The following is a 15,019-nucleotide window of genomic DNA, read 5'->3' as shown; positions in this document are numbered from 1 at the left end:
GTTTTTTTTTTCTTCAAATTACAATGTTTTCCTTTCTCCTATTCTGGCCTCTTCCTTCTTCGGAGTTGTTCTACTCTTCTCTGAGTTGTCCTACTCTGGTCTCTTCCTTTCTCTGACTTGTCCTACTTTTCTCTGAGTTGTCCTACTCTGGTCTCTTCCTTTCTCTGACTTGTCCTACTTTTCTCTGAGTTGTCCTACTCTGGTCTCTTCCTTTCTCTGACTTGTCCTACTCTTCTCTGGTCTCTCCCTTATTCTGATCCCTGCCTTAATACTTTCCTAATCTCTTCTTGCCTGCACTTCTTTTCCTAACCTCTCTATCTATCTCCTATCTAAGTGGCCTATCTAAGCGCACATACGCTGATACCGAGCTGGTCTTGAACCCGACACCGGCGCCTTTAGTGTCGAGAACAAACCAACCGCGCTATCCTCGCATGTACGTGTGGAACAGTTCTCCGGCTGTATTTGTCTTTGTCATTCTGGGTGTAAAGCTCAAAATAAGTTGACTGTCCCTGTGTTAGAACCCCTGACCTTTGTGTCCTCCAACCAGCGTTCTATCACACTGAGCCATCAGATCTGATACAAGCTGTACCTGTCTAGTTGTGTATTTGACGTCTTCATTTTGGGTATTGGACCTTAAAATTTAGTGCACCTCAAAAGAGTTGAACCCACAACCCTCTGAACAGATCATATCACAACTATCATATTGAGCTATCCATTATGCTGGAAATGAGCTGTTTGGAGGTTGTATTTAATGCTTACATCACTGACGCAAGACATTTAAAAAAAAAAAAAAAAAAGCATTTGACTGAGCTGGGATTTGATCCTTCAACCTCGAATTATCACATCAGCATCTTATCCTGGTGAGCTATTCGCCAGGCTGGAAAGAAAATTTCGTTCTATTATTTGTTCTTCACAGTCAAAGTCACAAAGAATCCTTGGACATCTTTAGCCAGACAGACAGGGGAGCCGGGGGGGGGGGGGGGGAAGATAGATGCTAGATCGGATCCACTAGACGTGTCGATGTCAAAGGACGTGCCTGGTGGCCTGCCTTATTGCCTATGATTGGCTTACCCTGTTATCCTTACCCCATAACCAATCCCCACTTCTCCTGAAGCTAACCACGTCAACACATCTAGTGGATGTGATCTAGCATTCACCGAGAGATTAACAGAGAGGTGTGCAGCCAGCATGCTAACGTGGTTTAATGTACCTAAACAACGACCAATGATTACCAAATTTCTCTCTCATATTGCGCCTCATAACCACTGAAAACTGTCAAAAAATCGAACCAGAAATGTGGTGATGATTGGTCGTTGCTTAGGTACATTAAACCTTTTTTCACGTTAAGCAGAACGTCCCAACAGGCAGCGTTGTGAACAGAGAGGTGTGCAGCCAGCGCAGCAGCAGGGCGGCTGTGTCTGTGTGCGTGTGTGTCTGCCCTGTGGGGACTACATCTAGTGGATGTGATCTAGCATTTACCGAAAGGCATCAGCCTGTTCTGCTGAGCAGCTTGTCTCTCTCATAATGAGAACTTTCAGGAGTGGGAGGGCACATGAATGACTGAAATAATGAGTGAATGCATGAACCCTTATTGCCCCCAGGGGACTAAAAGAAGTTACACATCCTTTGTGCCACACAGCATTCAGCTGCTTATTAACAAGCTCTGGCCACATGGTCTGAATTGGCACTCTTGGACTTGCATGGTGCTTTGAATGTTCATTATGAGAGAGAGAGAAGTGGCTCAGCAGAACAGGCTGACGCCTCTCGGTGAATGCTAGATCACATCCACTAGATGTGTTGACGTGGTTAGCTTCAGGAGAAGTGGGGATTGGTTATGGGGTAAGGATAACAGGGTAAGCCAATCATAGGCAATAAGGCAGGCCACCAGGCACGTCCTTTGACATCGACACGTCTAGTGGATCCGATCTAGCATCTATCCCCCCCCCCCTGTCTGTCTGGCTAAAGATGTCCAAGGATTCTTTGTGACTTTGACTGTGAAGAACAAATAATAGAACGAAATTTTCTTTCCAGCCTGGCGAATAGCTCACCAGGATAAGATGCTGATGTGATAATTCGAGGTTGAAGGATCAAATCCCAGCTCAATCAAATGCTTTTTTTTTTTTTTTTTAAATGTCTTGCGTCAGTGATGTAAGCATTAAATACAACCTCCAAACAGCTCATTTCCAGCATAATGGATAGCTCAATATGATAGTTGTGATATGATCTGTTCAGAGGGTTGTGGGTTCAACTCTTTTGAGGTGCACTAAATTTTAAGGTCCAATACCCAAAATGAAGACGTCAAATACACAACTAGACAGGTACAGCTTGTATCAGATCTGATGGCTCAGTGTGATAGAACGCTGGTTGGAGGACACAAAGGTCAGGGGTTCTAACACAGGGACAGTCAACTTATTTTGAGCTTTACACCCAGAATGACAAAGACAAATACAGCCGGAGAACTGTTCCACACGTACATGCGAGGATAGCGCGGTTGGTTTGTTCTCGACACTAAAGGCGCCGGTGTCGGGTTCAAGACCAGCTCGGTATCAGCGTATGTGCGCTTAGATAGGCCACTTAGATAGGAGATAGATAGAGAGGTTAGGAAAGAAGTGCAGGCAAGAAGAGATTAGGAAAGTATTAAGGCAGGGATCAGAATAAGGGAGAGACCAGAGAAGAGTAGGACAAGTCAGAGAAAGGAAGAGACCAGAGTAGGACAACTCAGAGAAGAGTAGGACAAGTCAGAGAAAGGAAGAGACCAGAGTAGGACAGCTCAGAGAAAAGTAGGACAAGTCAGAGAAAGGAAGAGGCCAGAATAGGACAGCTCAGAGCAGAGTAGAACAACTCCGAAGAAGGAAGAGGCCAGAATAGGAGAAAGGAAAACATTGTAATTTGAAGAAAAAAAAACTTTTTTTTTGTGGACGAAAAATGATTTACGTCCACTTTTATGGCACTGTGTAATAACACTTTCTGACAGATTTTCAAACATAACACATGTTATGACAGTGTTATTACAATGTAATAACTATGTAATAACACTTTTTGACATTCTGTACGACTTTTTGACATAATACATGTTATAACAGTGTTATTACAATGTAATAACTATGTTATGACTTTTTCAGAGATTTTTTGACATAATACATACTACTACTATTACTTACTTTTTTATTCATTTTTTTCATGGCATACAATACTATGTGTAAACAGTGAGAACAGTATGAAGAAGGCAAGAATGGAGTGAAGGAACTTCTCCGTTGTGGTCCAGAAACTCTGCACTCATCTGGGGAGAAAACAAGAGAAAGCAAGAGTTTATTGGATTGTTCTGCTCCAATACATTTGTGTCCATTTTAAGGAGGAATAAAAGACGCCGAGACACAAGGTGGAGCTACTAGTGCTGACAACTGGAGCTCAGGCCGTGTTTAGTTAACATCATTTAGTATCTGAGCTGCACCCTAAGGTCGGTTACACACTGGATGCGTCGCGCAAGCGTGGCGTTTCTGTTGCGTCTCGGCTGCGTGGCGGCTGCGTGGATTTTTCTGTGTCCTACACACCAGAAGCGTGTCCTGCACGCCTGTCCGGCGCTGCTCCTGCTGCTAGGTACTAACTAACTAACTCTGAAAAATGGGTAAGTGGGCTGTCTGTTTATAACAACTTAGTGTAGCTATAAAGAGCCTATAGAGCCTCTCTGATGTTGGACCGTCACTCAGAACACACACTACGTTCTTATTGTAGCCTATCCTACCCTTTATATATCGGCTTGTTCCACGTATGGGGAGAGAGTTGTTAAACATAAATATATAGCTACTGATCTGATTAAAGCACGACAACGTCGGCAGTACTGACTGCAAAGTATGTTACAGAATATTTCGTTCTGTATGAAAATCTTTTCTCTGAAATTTTTTATTACATTTATATCTACATTGATGTCAAAACCTCGAGACTTTCAAACATCAAGATGTCATTTATTAATATGCATTCGTGTCTAAATGACATATAAACATATTTTCCTATTCTATTTTGCCTGGAAACGCTTCGCCTCGCGTGAAAAATAGGTGTCGGTTCTATTTCTAGCAGGCGCGCGTCTCAGGCAGGCAGTGTGTAAGCTCTAACCTGTTAACATGGGAGCCAAAATATAAACAGACACGCCACGCAGCTGACACGCTCGCGCGACACATCCAGTGTGTAACCGGCCTAAGGTCAACTGCATGCAGCTGCATTGCAATCCAGCTGACACAAAAACCGTAACAAATGAAATGTGTGACACATATTAATATCAGGGCTGCAACCGGGAGAGAAGGCCGGTGCGGTCCGATACCCCGTACCACTAAACGATTCTGTGCCAGTACGCAGGAAGTGAAAACAGCAGCCGCCTGCCAAAACCCACACATGACGACCCGTCACCATCACATTTCCCAAACGACAGTTTTCTTATGAATTGCTTCTAAATTGTTCCAGTGTCAGTGTTTGACCTGTGGTTTTTAATCCATGCAGGAGGGAAGCGCCTGTCCAGAGCTGTTTAGTTACTGCTGGCTAACGTCAACTTCTCCTACAGCTGACTGCCTGATATTCAGTGCTCTGGGTCGTTAATGGCAAAAATTACCAGCAAAGTGGTGTGGGTTTAAAACTTTTGTCAGCCTTCACAAACAATTGTGTGGCACTTTCACAATTTTCACAATAAACATGATGCCAAGTATTTCTAATTTTATTTCTATGCCATACAGGCGTTAAAAAATGCAACTTGTGTGTTCAGGGATGCATGAAGCTGAGGGCGGGAGGGGAACAATATTAAGTGATGAAGGTACCAGAAAGAACTTCAATCTACTGCGATACTACGGTAGATCATGTGCACTGAAAGACAAGGAGGGATAAGAGGGAGTCATATAGAGTGTTATGTGCTCCCCGCCCTGCTCTTTCCTCCTCTGTTCATCTCAGGTGTTCCTGATCTGTGATTGAGGGTGGCCCCGCCCCTGGATATAAGTGGCTGGGAGATAGAAATTGGAGAGAGACTGAAGCAGCACAGATCATCATTGTCTTCTGTTATCTTTCTTTTATTTCATTGCTTTGAGGATGGAGGTCTGGTAGTCTAGTGAAAAAAGTGAATATACTACCGCCCCCACTGCACCGATGATCCGGTCAATCTCTGCTCCATTGTCCCCTAACTCGCGAACAAGGTACTTGAACTCCTTTACTTGAGGGGAACTTTGGTTTTTTTCTTCAACCTGGACTCTATTTTGTTTCTAAGTGACTGATGGGAACAACTACAAGTGCTGTTTTTGCCGCTGACAGCCGTTCAAAAGCTGACAGGTGGATGTAGGAGAGCCAGAGCCACACCGTCACACTGCGCTACACTAATGTGTAAAGGAACTAGTAACTAAAGCTGTCAGATTAATGTAGTGGAGTAAAAACATCAATATTTGTACTAAGTTACATGTTGAGCTACCTGCAGTACTGGAGTAAATGTACTGAGTTCCATGTTGACTGACCTGCCACAGAGCCAGAGTGCTGTCCATGCGTCCGGTGAACAGGTTGAGGTGGACTCAAAGGAGCTCTTCAGCTTCAGATACTGACGCAGACAAACAGAGAAGAAGAACCAGGTTAACCTTCGACCAACAGCTGATGAAATCCTCAGATACTGACGCAGAGAAACACACGTTAGCCTTCGACAAACAGCGGTTAAATCATCATTTCATATTCAGCGTGAGTCCAGATGAACGACGGATTATTCCGATATATTGGTGTTTAAAATCATTGACCACAGAGACGACAGGAAGTTCTTCTTAACTTCTGTAACAGTGTCCTGTGCAAGTTGTAAATGGGACTTTATGAACGTTACCAGCTGTAACGTGGACATAAAATCATCTAGAAACAATATTCAGGATGTTGTGATCAAACTCAAAGCTGCAAACCTGGATTTATGCTGTAAAACAGAAACTCAATGTTAACTAAGCTCACTGACCATGTCGGGACAAACAGCGGACACCTCCAGCATATGTGAAAGGTAAGAAGGCAAAGAGCGTCTCTGGTAAACTTTATCTTTGTCAAGGTAGAAAGTAGTAATAAAGTTTATACAGCTTCCTGTTGTTGTATTCTGATCCTCATTAATAGACAACACACCGTGACAGCTCTGAAAAGAATCAGCCTTGTTCCAGTAAGTGACGTTGCTTTGTCGCTGCGTAATATTCACGTTCTGTGTAAAAGAAGCAGTGTGTAAAGACTAGGGCTGCAGGAAATATGAGATAACGTTGTGGAATATCTTGATCAGGATATAACTTGTGATAAATAAACAGATATTAAAGTGTTCTCAGTTCTGCTGCTTTAAGTATTCAGCTAAAATACAACAAAGTACTTGTTGAGTTTACACTAAAACTAACTAAACTAATGAAATTTCTTTTCTTTTATTGAACAAAGAAAGACAGAATGTGCAGTTTTCTGCTGAAGATTTCTTTCAGCTAACACAATAAATCTCCGAGTGTCTTTAGAGATTGTGTTTACTGCGCCAGTTGATATCAAGATGACGATAAAAAACAATTTATTGTGCAGCTCCATGACAGACCTTCACAGTGAAACATTGTGCTAACCCATCCCCGGTGTTCCCTGACTTACGTTCCAGACTTAGTAGTCGGGCGCGTGCTCCACACATCTCCTACACCTCAGGGACAGGCAGTGGCTCCAAACCTCGGGGTTATCACAGTTCCTCTCCAGGGCGAGGGACAGCATGTTCAACGCCGGCCCCAAGCACTCTACCCAGACCTGAAAGGGGAAGAGAAGGCAGAACAACTTCAGACAAAAGCTAGAATATTACAGGAGAAAACATCATAGAAAGTTGAAATATTACGGGGAGAAAAAGTGTAAAAAAAACCTGGAACATAATGGCTGGAAAAAGTCGTAAAAACGTTTCAGAAAAAGTTACTTTGATGACTTACGTCTCGTTCTGATTGAGGTACTTGAAGGCGAGTTTGATGCACAGCTGCGTGTCTCGGGGACTCTCCAGGACGCTGGTCTCCAGGTTGGAGATGTCGTCCATCTCGCTGACAAAGTAGCGTTTGTCCTCCGATGACGCAGACAGTTGGTCCTGGAGGTGCCGTCTGGACACAGAGACACACAGTCACATCACAGTCTTTACAGTCAAATATCTAGCACAGGGGTGTCAAACTCAATTTCACTACGGGCCACACTGGAAAAAGAGAATCACACCAAGGGCCAGACATGAAGGGCCAAAATGAAAAGTTTATTGATATGCTTTTATTTCATTGAAAAAGTCAAATATCTTTGACTCAATTATTGCATGTCTCATATAGTCATCTCACTTACAGTTTGGTCCACATAAAGCCCTGAAAAAGTCAGCAAAAAAGTTCCAAAGCCATCCTAGAATTTAGCAAATCAAGCAAAACAATGATTACATTTTCTAGATAGGCTAGCACACAGCTCACAACTCACAACAAGCTCTTTCACAGCCAGAATATGCAAACTCTCTGCAAACTCTCTTCGTTTCTGTGGGTGTTCCTCACCGTGTCTCCCGGTTGTCAGCAGTCTACAGATTCGTCCTCAGGACGCACGTGGCTCGGCGCCCACAGCTTCAGCCGCCACCGCCTCGGGTCTTTCCACGTGGTGAACGGAGGGACTGCAGAGAAATCACATTACACGTTACACCTACGGGGAATCAGTGCCCTCGGTGATCTGTGCATTATACACAAACAAACAGTTTCTTTATGTACTTTTCTACACAAACAAACAGGAGTGTGAGTGCGAGGCCCACCTGTGCAGACGCTGACGTCGTCGTACGAGCTGGACTCAGAGCAGCCAATCAGGGACAGGTTGTGGAACAGCTGATTTCCTGTCAGAGTGCAGTTCCTCATGTGCTGCTTAAAGAGACACAGACAGATTATAGATTTCTCTTTCTACAGATATGAAAAGATAACGCACAGAAGAACAGAGACAGATATATCTTTCTACAGATATGGAGGACAGAAGAGTGTGGTTAAATAACGGGCTGTCACCATCTGCAGTTGTCGTTGGTGCAGGTTGACAGAAACACTTCCCGGGTTCAATAGTGTTGCTATGGGTAACGGAGCTCAGATACAGCTTCTCCTTGGTCCTGGACTTGGACTGAACCTGTAATAAATAGAAAGAGAGAGAGAGAGAGAGAGAGAGAGAGACAGACAGACAGAGACACTTTAGACTTTCCATTCATCTATATTTATATTCTGACAGTTGTTCCTGAAGAGAAACTCTGGTTTGACTGTCTCTTTTGGTTTGATGTGTTATAAACAGATAAATGTGTAGATAAACTTTATTGGTGGTGTAAGACCAGCAGAGGGCTGAGATAGGACCCAAAGGGGATGGGCTTCAGATCAGAGCTCCCTGATTGGCTTGTAGCTGACACAGACACAAACACATTTTAACCATTTATTTATGTCCACATAAAGAAAAATGGTACAGGGAAAAAAATATTACAGATGCAGTACAATACATACGCAAACTCATGGACCAGTGGTATGCAGGAGGTCTTCACAATACTCAGTTAATGGTATAAGTAGCAACGTCTCCGCCATATGTGGTGGCTGCCAATAATAGCGGATATGGCACAGTACTTTGCAAGCTGTTTAGCCCTCTTTTTGGCCATCCTAAGTTGTTACAGCCCTCTTACTACCAACCTGTGTGTGTTTCCTAGGCTACCAAATATGAAGATGAGTAGTGTGCACCTATAGCCCAGCTCTGAGATGGTGTTTAGGAGTGGTTGGTATTTAACTACCTTGGTGTAGAAAGACGCCTCCATGCTGGAATCAGAGGTGCAGCCTACCTCCAAAATGTGCACCTCACTGGATTCCTCATTGATAAAACATCTGGTGTAAGACAGTACTAGAGGTTCTACTGCAGGGCTGAAACATGGATGGTTTTACCTGAGAATGTTTGTACATTCTTACTGAGAGAGGGAAATGGTTTGAGATGTCTGTCACTATGAGGTCTACTATTCTGTCATGAAGTGCTATGTACATTCCTTTGTAGGCATGGCAACCATTTACACACACACACACACACACACACACACACACACACACACACAGAGAGAGAGAGAGACTGACTCACTAATCTGGAAAACGTGTTGGATCATAAAGTCAGACATATGTGGTTATAACCATCATTAAAATAATACCGTGTAAGCTGGTATCCGTGCAGTTTAGTGTCACAAATGATGAGGGTCCTATTTGAGACAGGTTAGTTTATTATTTTTCCAAAAGGGAGTGTCCCAAAGCTACCATAAAGCTACAGTGTGCGGGATTACGACTGAACGCCTCTAGCAGAATCTCTCCCAGACGGGCCCTCGGTCGGGTCCGGGTGAGCAGAGCCGTTCCTGACTGGGTCGGGGCGCGCGACCGGAAAAGCGCCGTAGCCTAGTGTTTACAAAACGAGTTTTGAGGGGTGGGGGTTAGGCAGGTAGTAGGCCTATCGTGATTTATTTAGGCTACACTGTACATTGTGACAACAACTGTGTGTATTAGTACCACCTGAAGCCGTCTATCCCCCTTTCCAGACGCAGACCTCGCAATTTGCCACAATCGTTTCCGAAGAACGGGGTCGTCCTGCCCGGTTTCGCTGGTAAATAATGCACATTTGCAACATTGATTACTTACTATAAAACACCTGTTAAACAGCACACTGTACCAGGTTCATAATTAAGGACATTGTATGGGGAATTTGTGACACTAAACTGTATACCGTGTAAACTCACCTATCCTGTGCAACTTTATACCGTCTCTTCCAGCTCATTCAACAACAGCACGCAGCTAACGCTACGGGGCGCTGCTGTTGTTTACTTCCGCTGGGTGTCACACTGTTTAAGTTCCGACAGTTGAAGTGCGGGCGCTTTTCGTTCCGCTTTAAACTGATGGCATTTTATTCAAACTTGTGTGTTTAACATCAGCAGTAAGGGTGTACATGTACCTCGTTTCGTACCACAAGGTGTATTTGAAGGCGTTCTGCTCATATTGACAGATATTTAATGCTTCTTTGCTCCCGTCCGCCTGCTTGTAGCTAATTATGGGAATAACCTGAGAACTCATAAAAGTCAACATTAAGGTGAAATACAGAATTGTAGTGTATGCCGAATTATTAATAGACTATAATGGTCGAATTGGATTGCTATTTGGAGTCATATTTGTCGAGTTGTGAACGTTTTTCACTAATGTGTTCACATTGATTACTGAATTTGGTGAAGCTGCTTTTTCTAAAAGACAAAACGGGCTATTTCTGCTAAAAATGTACGTGAGACAGTCAGGCCTTTTAGCACAGAAACACTATTAAGCACATATATGTACAAATAATTAAAGTTTTCATGTTATTGTAGTCATTTTCGTTGTCTTTTTCCTCATCTCTCCTTCAGCAGCGCCCCTGAACGCCCCATTACAGAGCGGTCAGACAGCGACATTCAGTGGCAGGTTGGAGAAACTGCAGCTGGAGTTTCTCTTCGTGATTCTTTTTTTTATATATATATTTTTTTTTTTTATTTCAGGGGCAAATGCTATTGTTTGTACAGAGATTGTATTTTATTTTTACATTTTCAATCCCTCCCCGACCAACACAGAACAGTACAAAATATGAGAATAATAATAATAATAATAATAATAATAATAATAATAATAAAATAAATAAAGGAATAAATAAATTAAAAAAAAAAAAAAAAAAAAAAGGTTGGACACCACAATCAAAAGTGTAACAATGATACAACAATAAACACAAGCCCTACATGTGTACAAATGTAAACACCTGGAGAGACACCTGGAGCACTTGTGCCGAAGCATCAAAGACCACGAGTTTGTCATATAGAGAGGTGTGTGTAAAAGGTACCAATGTAGATCCCACTACTCCCCAGGAAGTACATTTATGGCAGAGAAATATGATAATAAGGGTTGCCAGACATATGAAAATTTATGGGAGCGTCTAATTGAATATTTAATCTTTTCCAAATGTAGGTATGACATCAGATCCTGAAGCCAATGCGATGCTTTAGGTGGGTTTGCAGATTTCCATTGTAGTAACACCCGTCTACGAGCCAATAAGGATGCAAAAGCAATAATGTTTAGTTGCCTTCGAGTCAGATTCGATTCATCAGCTGGAGCACCAAATATAGCAAATTCAGCACTTGGTTTCAGTTGTACGTTACATACTTGAGAGAGCGTATCAAATATAGTTGACCAGTAAACAGTAAGCGTAGGGCACGTCCAAAACATGTGAGTCAGATCAGCTTCTCCAGTGTGACATCTTATACAGGTCTTATCAAAAGTAGGATTAAAAGAAGCAATCCTTGTTCTGCTTAGGTGCACACGGTGCAAAACCTTAAACTGTATAAGACTCAATCGGGCACAAGAGGTACTACCATTCACTCTATGGAGGGCATTGCTCCAGAACTCCTCTGAAAATACTGTTCCAAGCTCTTTCTCCCATCTACTTTTAACTTTGTCTGTTCCTACGCTTTTTAAAGACATGAAAATTGTATATATTCTTGAGATAAAACCTTGTAGATGGAGGGGAGCTTCAAACAGAGAGTCTGCAGGAGATTTAGATGGAATATGCGGAAATGACGGGCTTTGGCCGTTCACTAAATGTCGTATTTGAAAATAACGAAAAAGGTCAGCTTGATTAAGATTGAATTTAGAACGCAAATCATTAAAACTAGCAAAAAGACCATCAATATAAAGACCACCAAACTGAGCGATGCCCTTATCTTGCCATTGTTTAAATGCAGAGTCTAGTTGGGCAGGGAGGAATGCATGATTGGTGCATATTGGGCTCCGTAGCAAAAGCGCTTGTCTTAACTGCAAATGTTGGCGTAGCTGAGTCCAAATTTTAAGAGTAGAATGAACAACCGGATTTAGTGTATATTGTGCTATTTTAATAGGTAGGCTAGATGTTAATATGGCTTGTAGAGAGGTTGCTGTGCAGGATTTAGATTCTGTTTCACACCAATCAGTGGTACCTGATGAGTGCATCCAGTAGACTATCTTCTGAACTTGGGCTGCCCAATAATAATATAAAAAATTAGGGAGAGCTAAACCCCCATCACTCCTGTGCTTCTGGAGAAACTCTTTCCGAATCCTAGGGGTTTTTCCATCCCATATAAAATTGGAAATAAGTTTGTCTAATCTGTTGAAAAAAGCTTTGGATAGGAAGACGGGTAGGCATTGAAATAAATATAAGAATCTCGGGAGAACTGTCATTTTAACACAGTTCACCCTACCAGCCAGGGTTAGATGAAGAATCCTCCATTTTTGAAGATCGGATTTAAGTTTAATCAAAAGAGGAGTAAAATTATTTTCAAAAAAGCCTTCAAAGTTACGTGCAATATTGATGCCCAGATATTTAAACCCAGATCTTGTCAAGCGAAAGGGGAACGCAGAGTCAGGCATATGCCTGGCAAGTGTGTTCACAGGCATGCATTCACTTTTAGAGATATTCAATTTACAGCCTGAGAAAGCCCCAAAATTGTGCAAGGTTTTGATAATATCATTGATGCATGATAAAGGATCTGAGATGTAGAGAAGCAAGTCATCAGCGTATAATGAGAGTTTATGTTCAACACCCCACCTATTTATACCACGAAAACAAGGTGTGGATTTTAATACCAGAGAGAGTGGTTCAATTGCAATTGTAAACAGAAGGGGGCTTAATGGGCACCCCTGCCGAGTGCCCCTTGATAGAGAAAATTTTTTGGATCGCCATTTATTAGTAACCACTGACGCAACTGGGGAAGTGTACAAAAGACGGGTCCACTCTATAAATCTGGGGCCGAATCCGAACTTATTCATGGCAAAAAAAAGATAGTCCCATTCCACCCGATCAAATGCCTTTTCAGCATCTAGCGAAACTAAAATTTCAGGGGTGTCCTGGGATTGGGGGGTGTAAAGAACATTCAAAAGACGACGAACGTTAGAGAAGATGTGCCGACCTTTTATAAAACCAGTCTGATCAGTTGAAATGATACTGACCTGAGGAGACTCTAATCGGATAGCCAGTAATTTGGCTTAAATTTTGACGTCAGCATTTAGCAAAGAAATTGGTCGATACGAGCTACATTGTGTTGGGTCTTTCTCAGGCTTCAGTAGAAGCGTAATCAGTGCTTCGGTGAGGGACTCTGGTAAAGATCCTTGAGACAAAGAATATTCAAACATATTGAGCAGAAGTGGGGATAATTTGGTAGAAAACGATCGGAAAAGCCATCAGGCCCCGGGGCCTTGCCGCTTTGCAACGCTGATATGGCCGCAGATATTTCTTGGAGCTGAGGGGGATGATCTAAGTCTTTTTTATGTTCCGGTGAAATAGTGGGGACATTTATGATGTCAAAAAATTCTATCAATTTAGACTGATCCTTAGGGGTTTCTGATTTATAAAGGCTAGAATAAAAGTTCATAAACGTGTTATTAATTGTAAGAGGATCAACAGTTAAATCCCCAGCATTATTTGTGATTTGAGAGATATGTTGAGCTGACGATCTGGATTTAAGTTGATGGGCTAAAAGTCGACCGGCCTTATCGCCATGTTCATAGAAAAAACCTCGTGACCGGAGAATAAGCTGTTCTGCGTGACTTGATGAAATTAAATTATATTGGGTTTGAAGATCAATCCTTTCTTTATAAAGTTCTGGTGTAGGAGAAGTAGAGTATTGACTATCAATTTTGGATATCATCTCCATTAGCTGTTGTCTTTTCTTTTCCCTCTCTTTGTTAATAAAAGCAGTATATGATATAATGTCCCCCCTGAGTACTACTTTCAGCGTCTCCCAGAGGAGAGAGGGGGAGACTTGCTCCGTTGAGTTGAATTTTAAAAAATTGTCAATTGAAGAGGGTACATGTTTGCAAAATGAGTCATCTGACAATAGTGAAGAATTTAATCGCCATATGTGGTTCGTAAAATTAGATGGAAAGGAGAGATCTAGTAGTAAGGGAGCATGATCAGATTCCACAATAGCAGAATATTCAACTCCCTTTACTGAAGAAAGGAGATTTTTGTCGATAAAAAAGTAGTCAATTCTTGAGTAGCAATGATGTACATGTGAAAAAAAAGAATAAACCTTATTGTGGGGGTTGTAAAAGCGCCAGGGGTCTACGCAGCCAGTCTGGCTCAAAAAGGTTGAGATTTCATTTGCCATTTTAGAAGGAGCCTGCGGTTTTGGGTTGGAGCGGTCTAAATTTGGGTCCATTACACAGTTTAGATCACCACCTAAAATCATTTAATGTGAATTAAAGCTAGGTAAAGCAGCAATCAGCTTATTTACGAATTTCTTATCATCCCAATTAGGGCCGTAAACATTCACCAGCAAGACCTGGGTATGAAATAGTTCTCCAGACACCATGATAAAACGGCCCTGAGAGTCAGCAATAACTTTAGAGGCAGAGAATTGAATTTTTTTGTGCATTATAATAGCTGTTCCTCTTGCCTTAGCATTAAATTTAGAATGGAAAATGTGTCCCACCCATGGTTTCTGCAACCTAAGATGATCTGAATTGAGTAAGTGTGTCTCTTGAAGGAAGATATCGGATTTAAGACGCTTAAGATGGGAAAAGATTTTTGACCTCTTTATAGGACCATTAAGACCTTTAACATTCCATGATGTGAACCTAATATACGACTTTCCTGTCATTCCTGTTTAAACATCGGATATAGTTCACTATAAAAAGGTAAACACTGCACCTGTGGCATAGACAAAGCTGGTACCCAGCTAAATTTCTCACCCCAAATCAAAACAAGTGGAGTATCCATTGAAGAAAAACAAAAGGATAAATAAAAGAAAAACACAATCAGTAAGGCAGTAAACCAACCTATGAACATTAGAACACTCTTTCCTATGTTTACCTCCCCAACTGAGGTAAGCTGCAGGACTCCTATAACCTCGCTGTACTCCCAGCAACTCTTCATTATCTACTCAACTGTTGAGCCCCCCGGCAACCTAATCCTTACACAACACAGCAATTTTGAAATACTGTATAAACTGTATTTAGACAGGCAGACACAAAGAAAAACTTCT

General features: G+C 42.0%; 3 long non-coding RNA genes across 3 annotated transcripts in view; all 3 read right to left on the bottom strand.

Annotated features, from left to right (window-relative positions):
• Positions 1-79: 79 nt before the first annotated feature.
• Positions 80-15,019, bottom strand: part of LOC118494495 — a 45,196-nt gene continuing 30,256 nt past the window's right edge. Inside the window, exon 2 of the long non-coding RNA XR_004896657.1 lies at positions 80-247. This is a non-coding gene — a long non-coding RNA (uncharacterized LOC118494495). The remainder of the gene's footprint in view (positions 248-15,019) is intronic.
• On the bottom strand, positions 2,695-6,937 carry LOC118494497. The gene is made up of 4 exons (XR_004896659.1): positions 6,924-6,937; positions 6,604-6,750; positions 5,484-5,563; positions 2,695-3,280 (listed from the first exon to the last, which is right to left on the bottom strand). It is a non-coding gene; the product is annotated as an uncharacterized LOC118494497 (long non-coding RNA).
• LOC116048632 lies at positions 6,938-9,857 on the bottom strand. Its single transcript, XR_004104699.2, has 3 exons — positions 9,731-9,857; positions 7,509-7,650; positions 6,938-7,085 (listed from the first exon to the last, which is right to left on the bottom strand). It is a non-coding gene; the product is annotated as an uncharacterized LOC116048632 (long non-coding RNA).

This window comes from Sander lucioperca, chromosome 24, assembly GCF_008315115.2.
Source record: "Sander lucioperca isolate FBNREF2018 chromosome 24, SLUC_FBN_1.2, whole genome shotgun sequence".
Lineage (NCBI taxonomy): Eukaryota > Metazoa > Chordata > Actinopteri > Perciformes > Percidae > Sander > Sander lucioperca.
This window is presented reverse-complemented; position numbering and strand designations above follow the sequence as displayed.